This window comes from Hypanus sabinus, chromosome 5 (genome assembly GCF_030144855.1).
Source record: "Hypanus sabinus isolate sHypSab1 chromosome 5, sHypSab1.hap1, whole genome shotgun sequence".
NCBI classification, from domain to species: Eukaryota; Metazoa; Chordata; class Chondrichthyes; order Myliobatiformes; family Dasyatidae; genus Hypanus; species Hypanus sabinus.
The window spans coordinates 65,561,344-65,575,966 of record NC_082710.1 but is presented as its reverse complement, the minus strand read 5'-3'; the positions used below and the strand labels follow the sequence as shown (position 1 = coordinate 65,575,966).

Below are 14,623 nucleotides of genomic sequence, written 5' to 3'. Positions count from 1 at the left end.
TGCTTTGTCTTCGCAACAATCCATGAAAAAAGAGGAGTGCCCCAAAGAATGAATGACAGTTCAATGTTAGAACCCCAAAGCCCCCCCCCCGTTCCCCCCTCCTGCTCATAAGTGGCGGCGAGCAACAATCTCCTCTCCCCCCCACCTACAAATAAAAAGCATAGGCACCCGCCACCGAGTACTCAAGTGTGAGTAAAGCAACAGCAAAGACCCAGACTTGCAGTTACCCCAAAGACTACTCCTTCACCCGGTATTCGACATACCACAGACTCTCTCTCCCTAAAAAGGAAGAAAGAAATTTCTCCGTTTCACAGCGAGAGGGGAGATATAACAAACAACTCATTGGTTTACGATTTCAAAAGTCAGTTGCGTTGCTTTTTCCGAGTTCTGTGTCCAAAGATCTCAGGTCTTTGATCTTCCCACTCCCACAACACACCGGTCCAGGACACTGACCTTCGATCCGCCCGTCTCCAGAGCCCCGAGATCCTAGGCCTCCAAAGGCGAACTGAACTCTTAGGCCGAACCCTTGGCATGTCGGATAACAGCCAGTCATAACACCCCGAGAGCGGGTGCCATTCCCACAAAGAACCGAAGCCTGCGTGTAACTCCAGGTCAGGGTCTTCAAAAGAACCCTGAAAGGGAAAAATAGAGATATTAAAGATGGAAATAGAACTGTTTCCAAAGATGCAAGCAAAGGAATCACCATTTAGCGCCATCTCTTCTAAGTTCTGCCTTAAATTTCATTCATTCAGTGCTCTCAAAGTGGCTTCATCTACATTGGCAAGCTCACACATAGATTAGGTAACTATATTGCTGGGCACTTGCAGTCCATCCACTACGGCCACCTTGTGCTGCAAGGTGCATATCATTTCAGTTCCCTTTCCCATTCCCACACAGTCCTCTCTCTTCCTACGGTGAAGTCAAACACCAACTAGTTGAACAGCACTTATATTCGATTTGGGTAACCTACAAATTAATGTTATGAACACTGCATTTCCCATTTCCGGTAATCCACACTCACTATGCTCTTTTCCCACACTTACATGTCCTCATTGGGTTGCCTCCCCCTTTAGCTAGATTTGCTAATTTCTCCCATCGGATTGCATCTGCTCATCACCCACACACCTATTCACCTGGGTTTCTTCATCCTTCATTCATCCTTCCTATCCCACCACCACCTGATTCCATCTGCCCATCGTCCTTCCCTCATCTGGTTCCATGTCACTGGCCAGCCTACCCAAACCTGGTTCCAACTGCACAACCTGGCTGTATCTGTGCAGGGGGAGGGGAGGGTGTCTATGGAAGAGTAGTACACTAGCACAATGCCATAATGGCCTGGGACATCGGAGTTTGGTGTTCATTTCCAGCGCTCTCTGTAAGGATTTCGTACATTCTCTCCCCCTGACTACGTGAGTTTCTTCCAGGCGCTCTGGTTTCTTCCTTCAGTACAAAGATGTACTGGTTAGTAGGTTGGTTGGTCATTGTAAGTTGTCCTGTGATTAGACTCGGGTCAAAAAAGGTGGGTGCTGGGCAGGGCAGCTCACTAAACTGGAAGGGTCTGTACTGTGTCGTATCTCTAAATCCCAACCTTCTTTATGTCATGGACCCCTACCATTAACGGGGGGTCCATGGGCCCTAGGTTGGGAACCCCTACTCTAAATAAAACGAAAAACTAAATTTCTTTTTCCCTTACCTGTTTCCACCCACAAGCGTCTGTCTCAACTATGCCCCCTCACCCAATTGGCTCTTTCCCCACATCACCTGATTCTACTAATCATCTATCAGCCCACACCTCGTCACTTTCTCCCAGATCTTTATACTATCTTTCAACTTCACTCCTGGTTCTGATACAAAGTCTCAGCCTAAAATATTGACATAAGAACTCGAGAATAAGACGGAGGAGCAAGAGTTGGCCATTCATGGCTGATCCGGCCATGGACACTGTAGGCCACCTGACAATCTACCAACAACGGTGGTGTCATCAGCCAATTTTATGGATGACAATTGTCACACAGTATTGAGTATGGAGAGAGTAGAGAGAGGGATAAACATGCATCCCTAAGATGCACCGATGTTGATTGTCAGCAAGAAGCAAATATTATTACCTATCTCCACTGACTGTGATTTCCTGATAAGCAAGTCAAAGATCCAGTTTTAGAGAGAGGTACAGAGGCCCAGGCTTCGGAGCTTGTTGATTAGTACTGAGGGGTTGATCAATAAATGGCAATCTGACATATGTTTTGCCTTAGTCCAGGTGCTTCTTGAGCACTGGAATGACGGATGCCCCTTTTGAAACAAGTGGCATCTTCACACCACAGCAGTGAGGAGTGGAAGTTGTTGTTGAACACTCTAGCCAGTTGTTTGGCACAGGTTTTCGCTACCCTGCCAAATACACCACCAGGGCCTGATGCCAGGTGAGGGGTTACTCTCTTGAAGGATGTCCTCAAATCAGCCTCCAGGACAGAGGTCACAGGGTCAACAGATACTGCAGGGATTCACACAAATGTAGTATTATTCTCTCCTTAAAGCATGCATAAAAGGCATTGAGCTCGCCAAGGATTGCATCCATTTATGTTGTTAGATTTCACCTTATAGAAAGTTTTGGAATGCAAACCCTGCCAAGGCAGTCATGCATCTGATTGTGCAGTTAACTTCACATGGAATTGCCTTTTGCTCTCACAATGGCAGTCTATAGATTCTATAATGCTGGTCTTGAATGCCCCAGATCTAGCCTCATCAGAATGCAGACCTCCAGAAGTTCTGGCTTGGGAAGATTCAGTATGATCTTGAAGGCACACATTCATCAATGCAAGTGAAATGCAGATGTTGGCTGTAAGCAGGTGTATTTCATAACTCTTTTGGGAGCTGCACACAAAAAGCTTCCCCTCTCCAGCATCATCTTAGTTAGATTAGTTAGTTAAGTAGGGTGATCTATTTGCCTCTTCCCAGTCAATTTAGGAACATGCCGCCTGCTATCTGCAACTAAGCTTCACCCTCCAGTAGCTGGAAGAGTGCAAATGGTATTGTCTTTGCGTGCCTTTAAGGACTAGCTGATAATTTGTCATGTACAAATCTAAGCACTAGCAGTAGGGAAAAATTTGATTAGAGCTTGCCAGTAATGCCTGTTGTTTCTAAAGCAGCATGACATATAACAAGGAAGCTCCATAGGGTGGTTTACAATGAGGCTGTCGAATATCATAAAGAACTTATTAAAACTGTATTGTGGAGACATTCAACAAAGCCAAAATATTATGCAAATGAATCTCTAAGCCACTCTGTTTACTGAGCAAATTGACTTTGCTTGGTGCATAATAGACTGCTTGCTGTGAGTTGTATATTTCACCACCTCTAACTAGCATGCTGTCATGGAATTAATAAATATTCTGCAAGAGCTATATGAATATAACATAGAAACAGACGATTGCCCTTAATGTACTATACTATTATTCATACTGTAGGCCAAAGAAGTCTCCCATTATCCAGCCCAACCCCTCTGTGTCCTTTAATGAAAACAGAAAAAGCTGCAAATACTTGCCCTCAAATGTTAACCCTGCTTCTCTTCCCACACATGCAGTCTGACTGGCAGAGAAATCCCAACATTTTCTGTTTCTTTATTTTAGATTTCCAGCATCTGTGTTTTTTCCATTTAAAATTTCCTCTGGGTCCTCAATTATCTCCAACAGCACAAGTGGCTTTTCTACTTCAATGGGACACTTTTTATAATTTCTTGTAATTGTACGATCCATTTAACCTGGCCCCACAACTACCCCATTTGCGGAGAAGCCTAGAAAAGTTCTCTCCATGCTAACTACAAATATCCACTTTTGTTTTCTTGCCTCAGTGTTTTAGGATCATAACAATCTATTAATCAAAAATACTTCTCGTGCTATCAAGTGCTTTTTTTAATTGCATCAAATCTACATCCTCTGGTTACCCTTTTGTAAAGTAAAATAGTTTCTCCTTATTTACTATATCCAAATATTTAATTAATATTTTGAATAGCTTTACCAAATATTTCCTCGTTTTGACCCAGACAAGCTCAGATCCTCTGGGCTCTTCTTGTATTTGAAGTCTAACATGCCTGATACTGTTCCTGTAAATACCCACCACACTTCCTGTAGGGCCTTGATACACTTCATAATATAGCGCCTGGAGATGGTTACACTATTCCAGCTGGTGCCAGTATTTTATGACTGTTTAGGATAATTATCTGTTTACAAGTCTACTTGCCCCTAATACTTCCTATAGCTTCCTTACCTTGCCTACTCCCTTTGTGTACCATGTGTCCCTCTGTTCCTGCATCCTCTTTAAAATGTTGCCATTTAATTTATATGATTTTGCCTCACATCTTAAGAGTGACAGACTTGATTATGTCTGGAAAATAAATAGTTTCACCATCCATTATTGGATCTGAAGGATTTCATCAACAATAAAGGGTATCGGGTAAAAGTTTCTTTTATCAAAGTCACCCATCCTCCAAATAATCATGGAGAACCAATCACCCTTTGTAACTCTTTACACCTTTCACTTACAACTCCAGCCAAAGGTATGAAGCCTATGGTCTCCTTTGTTACATGATCAATTACTTCAGCTGCCTTCGCTAAGTCCCCTCATCTTTGCCAACCAATCCAGACTTTTCCCAATGATTGTATTCCTGCTCTGATCCTTATCTTCTTGTAGCTTCTTTATCACCTTCACCTTTAAAACCTGGTTTTGTCCATGGGAATCACAACTTGTACCTTTGACTCAATTACCAGCAAATTACTAATCACCCTGTTCAGACTTATGAAATGTTATATTCCCCTCGAGCACTGTTGCCTTCTTACAAAAAGCCCTAACATAAATCTACTGTCCTCACTCTGGACACAGCTATGCAGCGAGCTAAACAACTTCTTAAAATTCCCCGAGATTTAGCTTTCCTTCAGTGTTTTTAATGACATTTCTCCTTTTTAAAAGATATTGCTGTTTCAAGGGCAAATAAAGAGTGGATGGAGATGAATGTGTTCAATGTGTGCTTCAAATCAGAATTTAAAAAATAACAGCTTATGCGGAGGAAGTGATGCTCATACAAAATAAATTGCACCTCTAGAGGCTAGAACATTCCCTGTCTGGCATCCATAGGATGTTACCCTTAACTGTGGAAACTAAAGGTCACATGATCATTTCACTAAGTCTTTGGCAAAAGGATAATCTCAGAGACGGTCTGAAAAAAAGTCTTACTACACTGATGGTTTCACTTCAAAAATAGTGAATTTTTTCCTATTTTAAAATTGGAGGATTGGGGTGCCATAGTAGCCTAGCAATTAACATGATGGCATTACAACTTGGAGAGTTGGAGTTCTGAGTTCAGTTCCAGCGTACTCTGCAAGAAAGTTTGGGCATTTTCCTGTGTGCGCATTGGTTTCCTTCAGGTGCCCTGGTTTCCTCCCACAGTCAAAAAACATATCGTTTAGTAGGATAATTGGTCATTATAAATAGTGCTGTGATTATGCCAGAACTAAATAGATGGATTGCAGCTGGCTGGGCCGAAAGGGCCTGTTCCATGTGGTACCTCTAAAGAAAATGAATAATAATAAATTGCCAGCCTTGACAACATACTTAATCATGGTAGTGTCTAATGAGCAGATAGATGACAGACAGACATACTTTATTGATCCCAGGGGAAATTGGGTTTCCTTACAGTCGCACCAACCAAGAGTAGTGTAGAAATAAATAATTAAATAATTATTACTTATTCGGAGCTTACCCAAAATGACCACTGGTAGAGTTACCTCTGAAGTGAGCTATGCCTTCTATACATCCTCCAACTCACAGTAGCCTCTCAGAGTCAAGAAAGGGACAGAGTTTACTCAGGGAACTTCATTTTTAGAGAGGTTCCTGTTTTGCGACGCACTGCACTTCTGCATAAACCTGTCTTTGAATGAGACTTTTGCCCGATTCAGTTGCTCTGCACTGAGAGATTGTTTACAGATATGCCAACCACTGCAATGGCAGTCTTTGGCTACTTGCGCAAAGGAATGAGCTATACGTGAGATCTGGCAATGGCTTACAGCTTGAAAAACACTCAAAGCGTGCACTGCCAAGTTGGAGCTGTGATAAATGAGTGCTGTTGGTTGACACTTAAGGATTTCTATATCAGCTTCAGGCTCAATCAAGTCGAAAGTTTCCTGCTGACTATGTTCCTGCGAGGATCAGCAAGAAATGCTAGGCTAGTTAACCAAGAGGAGAAGGTAAGTAGATTAGTTTGGAGTCCTTGTGTGGCTTGATCAGCAGGGTTTAGATCAGTAAGAATATTGTTTCATTAAATATATGACAAAGAACAACCTTACTGTTGATAAAGAACTTGATATCATCGAGTTCTGTGTTCAGCTCTTCAGTTATCAACTCTATCATCTCAACTGCAAGAACAGCTGCACTGAGTTCAAGCCTTGATATGATGAGATCTGGTTTGGGAGCAAGCGTTGCCTTGCCCAGGATGAAATCAACTTCACTGCATCCAGCAGCATGCGTGACCCTCAGGTATGCGCCAGCAGTAATAGCTTTCGTGAACAAATTGCAAAAGATGCAAACCTCTTTCTTTTGGACTGCAGGTAGTGGAATTGTTGTTAGGTTCTTGGAATTTTCAAGCCTGTAAGATTCTGAAGGGAAGAACGCTGCTGCCACTGCTCATATTTCTCTTTAGGGAGTGGGACATCCCATCCACAAGTGTCCGATGTCAATTCTCTTAACATGGAGTGTTCCTGGATACAGACTGGACCAGCAAATCCAAGTGCATCAGATAAACTGTTGATAGTCAATAGCAAGCCATGATATGTAAAGGGTCTTTCTGTATCAGGGATCTGGAAAGAAAGGGTATTTGTAATGAGGTCTCATGCAAGGCTAAGATTGAGCTGCATAAGAGTGCAATCCAAGATCAAGATTCTGTAAACCTCTGGCCAGATCTTCAGATGCGAAACATTGCATGACCTCAGCATCATTGGATGCAATCTTATGCAGTCTATTAGACTGTGCTAACATGTCTTGCACTGCTTTCAGCTCACTGACTGCTTTCTCTGCAACAGAAAATAATTTAAGACCATCATCAACATAGAAATGTTTCTCTATGTGCCTCTGTGCTTCAGTCTCAGATTCCTTCTCTCCCTCAATAGTTGTCCTCTTAAGGCCATAGGTTGCCACAGCTGGGACAGTCGCCAAATACATGAACTCTCACATGGTACTCCAGAGTCTTGTTGTCCAGTTGGTGGTCATGAAACCACAATAATCCTCTCTCAGAAAGAAGCTGTAGAACAGTTGTTCTATGTCTGCTATCATTGGGACAGAGGCAGTTCTGAGGTGTATGAGACCCCGAGCAGACTGTTATTGAGGTCTGGACCCAACCGAGGTCAAATCAATGGGCATGAGGCGCGTTGTGTTGATCTTTGTGCTGTTCACTTACCTTAAGTGCATGGATGGTGGAACTGCATCAGGGGTGTTATGGGTCTTTGCTGCTGTAAACCTTGTGTGTTTGGACATATTCTTTGCTAAGATGCATAGGCTGTCATGTTGACAAGTCATGACTGATACCAGTTATGGACTCACAATTGCCTAAGTCAACTGCAGCTTCAAACAGGTCTGCCTCTGCCCTGAGCATACTTAACGTTGCCTTTATATGTGTTCTATATGTACTTTCTCCACTTGCATCTCAAGCTTCACATGTACTTATCCAGGGGTGGGCAAACTTTTTGACTTGTGGGCCACAAAGGGTTCTAAAATTTGACAGGGGGGCCGGACCAGGAGCAGATGGACGGAGTGTTTTGGTAATACACCTCATAAGAGAAAATAAAATATCATGGGATATGTAGAAAACGTGTGCTTTAATTTTAATTGAAAATGAACAAATGCATTACAACAAAATATTTGTCTTTGAAGTCCCATGGTATTTAGCTATTTATTGAAATGACTTTTAAAACACTGAAAATTAAATGAATAAAATACAGCTTTTTTAAATAGTAACAGTTATTATTTTAAAGCACTGAAAATTCTGTTATCCTTCAAGATATTATCATCATCACTCTCCTCCTGACTGTCTTTATTTCAAAAACGGTAGGAGATGCAGGTCTACTTGTCCTGCTCCTTCTTATTCAATTGTCCCCTGTGCCAAAACTCAACAACGACCAGCACAAGGACAGAACAGTGACAGCGCGCCAGTATGCGGAGCGCGTTATTTGATTTGGAGCGCATTTTTTATTTTGAGAACTTACGTGCACCTGCACACTACTCATGTCCATCACTTAACAGAAATGACATGTAACATGTAAGGCTTATTGAAAAAATATTTTCAAATGCATTTTTTACATAACACAATGAAGAAACTTATTTTTAATTTCAGTGGGAACAGTGTTGTTGGTCTCCCTTTTTAGCCAGCACATCAAAGTCTGGATTTAGTTTTGTTGTGGCGATTCTCAGGATGGATCTGAGGTGTTGGTCAGTTAACTTGGATCTGTGGCTGGCTTTGTTGATGTTCATGACGCTGAACGCCTGTTCACACAAATAGGTCAAGCCGAACAAAGAGTAAAGCGCAAATGTGGAGTAATACGCTGCACCTCAACAAAGGTCAATGTATATAGAGTGTGTCATCTATTGGGAAAACGCCAGAATTGCGGGGAAAAAACGTTAACAAGGTTTATTAATATAATTTCATCAAGTTCTGCGGGCCGGATTAAAAAGCTTAACGGGCCGCATGTGGCCCCCGAGCCGTAGTTTGCCCATGCCTATACTTATCTCATTCTTGCCACTTCAGCTTTGGTAATAGCTTGTGCTGCAACAATACTAGTTGTGGTTTCACTTGAGCGGTAGATGAGCCACATTCTGACCTGACCTCCAAGTCTTCAAAATTGACATTGCTCGGGTCAGAAGCTGACATTATTGTCTATAGAAGTCGGTCGTGTCTCAAGCCTGAGGCCATGCCTTTGAAGACTCCACTGCCCTCACTGTGTGTGTGAACACAGCAACACAACCCAAGCTAAACAAATTCACAAAAATCACCTGACATAAACGTTTTCATTCAGGGTTTTGAAAGAGATTTATTTTTTTGAAAAAGTATTGCTGTTTCAAGGGCAAGTAAAGAATGGATGACGATGCATGCTTTTCCACTGAGTAGTTCAAATCAGAATAAAAATCTACCTGCGCAGGAAGTGATGCTCATACAAAATGAACTGTGCCTCTAGAGGCCAGAACAATAAACTCGATCTTCAAAAACAGACCTATCCATTCTCCCAATTCTTCTAAACTAGTAATCTAGTTCCTTTTGATCTTCCTTTTACTTCTGATGTCCTTGACTATTTTAACACCACCAAAATTCAAACTTATCTCTGTATTACTCTGCATCTGTAACCATTTCTAGATAATCTCTGGCTGAGAATTACACATTCTGGCCTTATGCTACGGTGTTATAGACCAGACAAACCCAGGATCCCACTGGTGAACAAACTTGACTTGGTCATACAGGCATGCAATTTTTTTTCCAGAAATGAATATTACTGGGACATTTCAATTTCCATTTAGTTTCTATGTTTCTGCATGTTTGGAATCTGTCAGAGTTTCCATGATCAGAATGTTGGCTGTAGTTGCCAAATATTACAGGTCGTAAAATGTCCACATCCACTCAAGAATTAATAAACAAATTCAGCCTTAGTTCCAAAGTTAGCTTCTCTATTCAGGCGGAATACACATTGTTCTCACAGAACCAATAGAAAGCAATTATGAGAACAAGTTTATGTATACTGTGGTTCCAGATGTGTATATTTTATTTTGTCTATAATTTCTTATCTTGGAGAAAAGTTTTAAAAACTAACATTGATTTAATTTCAGTGCTTGTATCAAATTGCATATTGACATAAAATACACTCGGTGGCCACTTATTAGGTATGCCTGCTTGATAATGCAAATATCTAATGAGCCAATCATGTGGCAGCAACTCAATGCATAAAAACATGCAGACGTGGTCAAGAGCTCCAGTTGTGGTTCAGACCAAACATCAGAATGGGTAAGAAATGTGACCTTGACCATGAAATGATTGCTGGTGCCACTAGAGGATGGTTTGAATCTTTCGGAAACTACTGAAATCCTCGGATTTTTATGAATACAGTCTCTAGAGTTTACAGAGAATAGTGCAAAAAGAAACCTAGTGAGTGGTACTTCTACAGGCAAAAACACCTTGTTAATGAGAGAGGCCAGAGGAGAATGGTCTGATGGTTCAAGCTAACAGGAAGGTGACAGTAACTCAAGTAACCATGCTTTACAACAGTAGTGCGCAGAAGAGCATCTCTGAATGCTTAACATTGAACCTTGAAGCTGGTGGGCTACAGCGGTAAACAAGGAATATACATACAGTAGTCCCTTTATTAGGTACATAATGATGTGGTCACTGAGTGTATATCAGAGGCATAATTTGGAATGGCAATATTTGTGACCATTCATTTGTTGACTCATCTAACAGACAGATTGATAGAATTTTAGATATTAAGTGAATTAAAGTATGAGGGATTAGTACAAGAAAGTGTCACTGAGGTAATAGGCCGTACATGACCTTATTGAATAGCAAAGCGGCAAGAAAAGACAAATACATTTTAATTTTTATTAGCTTGGTTCAATTTGCTTTCCTTTGAGCCAGCAGATCAAGGATTCATTCTCCTCCTTTAGTGTTGTCATAATCTGTTGGCACTTTAATGTTCAAATTTCAAAGTAAATTTATTATCAAAGTATGTATATGTCACCACATACAATGATGAGATTCACTTTCTGGTGGGCATACTCCATAAGTCCATTAACTATAATAGAATCAATGACAGACACACCAACAACGTGGACAACCAGTGTGCAGAAGACAACAAGCTGTGCAGATACAAAAATAAAGAAATGTTAATAATAAATATCAAGAACATGAGATGAAAAGTTCTTGAATGTGAGTCCATATGTTGTGGGAACAGTTCAGTGATGTTATTCCCTCTGGTTCAAGAGCCTGATGGTTGAAGTGTAATAATTATTCCTGAACCTGGTGGTGTGGGTCCCGAGGCTCCTGTACCTCCTTCCTGAAGACAGCAATGAGAGGGCATGATCTGGGTGGTGGGGGTCCCTGAAGATAGATGCTGCTTTACTGCAACAACAATCTGTTTTGATGTGCTCAGTAGTGGGGAGGGCTTTACCCGTGATGGAATTGCTGTATACACTACTTTAGGAGGATTTTCTATTCAAGGGAATTAGTATTTCCATAGCAGGCTGTGACACAGCCAGTCAATATACTCTCCGCCACACATCTATAGAAGTTTGTCAAAATTTTAGATGTCATGCCAAACCTTCACAAACTCTTAAGTAGAGGTGCTACTGTGCTTTCTTCATAATTGCACATATGTGCTGGGCCCAGGACAGGTTCTCTGAAATGATAACACAGAGGATTTTAAAGTTGGTGCTGCTCTCCACCTCTGGTCCCGCAGTGACGACTGGCTCATGGATCTCCAGCTTCCTCCTCCTGAAGTCCTATTATTTATATCATGTAGTATTTAGAGAGGTAGTGAGCATTCTGATCAATGTTTCTTTTGTGTAAGATTGTAAATTGACCTCTACACCCCTGTAAACTTGCATCTAGTTACGAAATGTAATGTTCTGGTTAACTTTCCTCCTCAATTAACATCACTAAAACATGTTACAGACACAACATGCTGGTGGAATGCTGCCTGGCCTGCTGCGTTCCATCAGCATTTTGTGTGTTATGCTTGAATTTCCAGCATCTGCAGATTTCCTCGTGTTTGCCGACTAAAACATGTTGCAGGCTAATTAATAGACATTATTTGCAGAGACTAATCAACATAGTTACTGAAGTGGTTAAAATTGAAGGGGGGGGGGTGTCTTACCCTTTCTTATCTGCGTCCTTGTATTTACCTGTTCTTATCAACATCTCTACTAAGGTGCTTGATCTGAGAGTTAGAAAGTCAATCACCACAGTCTGCTGGGAAGGACCTCACTGTACACAGGTTATAAAGTATTTTCTCAGCAGTCAGTTTGAAGTGCTGTCCCCACTATCACCCAGTATATCCGGTCACAAAGCAACCACCGCTTCTCCTGTGGGCCGTCACCTGTCAACTACCACAGCAACTACCCTCTGTCTCCCTTGCAACCATCGCCCACCGTGAACCCGGTGCCCAAGCAACAGTTTGCACTTAGCAACCGCTCATCCTTCCAAACATCCGCTCCGCTGCCAACTAATTAACCCCCACCACCACCAGTGTGGCGAATCCACTTCCTGCCCCCGCAGGTCCCACAGCGGAACGGAGTTCCTCTCGCAACACCATCCCGGTTTCCTAGCAACCGCTACCGCCGGCTTCCGCGAAGCGGGGCTTACAGGGCCGCGGGGGAGTCCAGGCACGAATACCGACCCTAAGACCGGGAGCTGCGGCCGGGCTGCTCCCACCTCCGGGGGCCGTGCGGAGGACCCATGGGCTCAGGGTCAGCGCAGCTTCGCTGGTGTTTGTTAGCCCTAATTCGGCTCAGGTGTCATTCTCCAGAAAAAATGTGGGAAATTTGCTGCGTAGTTGAAACACCGACTTCTTAATAAAGTATAATTTAACGAGAAACAAGGAAATCGCAGTTTTTAATATTTTACAACAAAGGAAATACGATTGCAACATAATTGTAGCATCCAGGGTGCCCTCCAGACCTTGTTGACGGTTGCACATTGGCAGACCTTTACAGTGGGCTAGAATTAGGCGAAAGGGCGGACTCTGAGCTCAACAGCGGCAGCTTGGACCTGTGGAACGCTTCTTCGTCTGATGAGGAAGTCCCATGGTCACTTCACTTCATGTTTGCTTTTCACCATTACCCAGTGACCTGGAGCCAAGGAATCAACTACAGCATCAGCCCCTCCAGATACTGAATATTTTTCCTACCACATTAGTTTATGAAATATTCCAGACCTCAACAATTATAAACTGAAACTAGGGAATAGGAAGATTACCTCCTAAATTAATTATTGATTAAAAGCAACCTCCACGCTATTAAAATATCTTATGCCACTGCAGAGAACACCACACAAAGTTTGAGACCTATGAACCAATATCTCTTTTAATCTGAACGGAAACAAAACAGATTTAATTCTGCTGTAAAGGCAAGTGACTGTGGACTAAGCTTGCATGAGTTTTCTAAATGAGCACAATTTCTGGATTACCAGTGGAGAGGGTATGATAATAACGTTGCAAAGTAGCTGCAGAAAGTTGTAAATTCAGCAGTCTCCATCCAGGACACTAGCCTCCCCAGCACTGAGGATTCTTCAAAAAGGTGATTTCTCAAGAAGGTGGCATCCATCATTAATGACCCCATCAACCAAGATGTACCCTCTTCTCATGGCTATCAAGTGTTTCAAGAACAGCCTGTCACTCTTCCATCAGATTTCTGAATGGACAATGAACCCATGAAAACTACCTCATTATTTTTCCTCGCTTGTTTATTTATTTAATTTTTACATACTTATTGTAATTTATAGATTTTTGATTATTATGTATTGCAATGCACTGTTATCGCAAAACAACAAATTTCATGACATATGCTGGTGATATTAGACCTGATTCTGGTGTTTCTGGGAAATATTGGAAATTCTCTTACGTCTAAAATGCTGAAAACCTGGCTTCCAAATATGATTACCAATCTTGTTTTATAAACCTCTATTGGCACTTGCAACCTTTTGGTAATAAAGTTTCCAAACAACCAGAAGATGTGATACTTTTGAGAGGAATGATGGGCTAGACTACATATTTTCAACCCAAACTTCCGAATAGCTAAGATTTAAGTTTTATTGTTCAAATTCAAGGAAAACATGACAATGAATGGTTGAATAAGACTTTGAGGCTAAGACCCTAGAGTGCCAGTGCTGTAGTAGTCATTTAAGGAACTTTGTGCTTATGCACATTTACTCGAGCATAGCGCAGTGAAACTGCAGGAATACTGACATCTTGCAACTCCAGGGATACAGACAGGGTCAATCCCAACCTCAGGTGTATCTTTGTGGAATTTATGCTTCCCCTTGTGCTCATATGGGTTATTTTCCAGATACTCTGGTTTCCTCTTGGAGCCCAAAGGTTTATTGGCTATCATCAATGGGTTAATGGCAAAAATAATCAAACAGGATCTGACATGTTTATGAGAGAAAAAATAAGTCTGAAGACTACAAAGAATAGAGAAGAGGAATTGCATCTCTGGGAGCAGGCATGGAACTGATGGGTTGTGTAACCTCCTGTATCATTATAAGTAAATCAGATGTAGATGCACAAATATGATTTAAGATGTTGTTTACTCAGAGGAATTTAAAGTAATGAGTATTACATATAATTATTCATGGCTATTTTTCATGGTTTACTTTCAGAACATAGGTTATGAATGAGCTGTATTCTCTAAGGAATATTCTCTCAAGTACTAAGTGGCTATTTTCAAACTTTAGTGATGTGTCTTAATAAGAGTTGATGAAAATCTGGATTAATTGAATGTTTCTTGGGTAAAAATGGATCACCCACCCTGCATCAAGGAATTTTACAATCACTATCAAGCTATACTTCAAAAACTTTATGAACAGCGAAACATGGGCTTGTTTTGTGACATA

The 14,623-nt window shown here is 41.6% G+C and overlaps 1 long non-coding RNA gene across 1 annotated transcript in view; it reads right to left on the bottom strand.

Moving 5' to 3' along the window:
• Positions 1-234: 234 nt before the first annotated feature.
• The window catches only part of LOC132394202 (uncharacterized), a 23,938-nt gene continuing 9,549 nt past the window's right edge, over positions 235-14,623 (bottom strand). The window contains exon 3 of the long non-coding RNA XR_009512215.1: positions 235-632. This is a non-coding gene — a long non-coding RNA (uncharacterized LOC132394202). The remainder of the gene's footprint in view (positions 633-14,623) is intronic.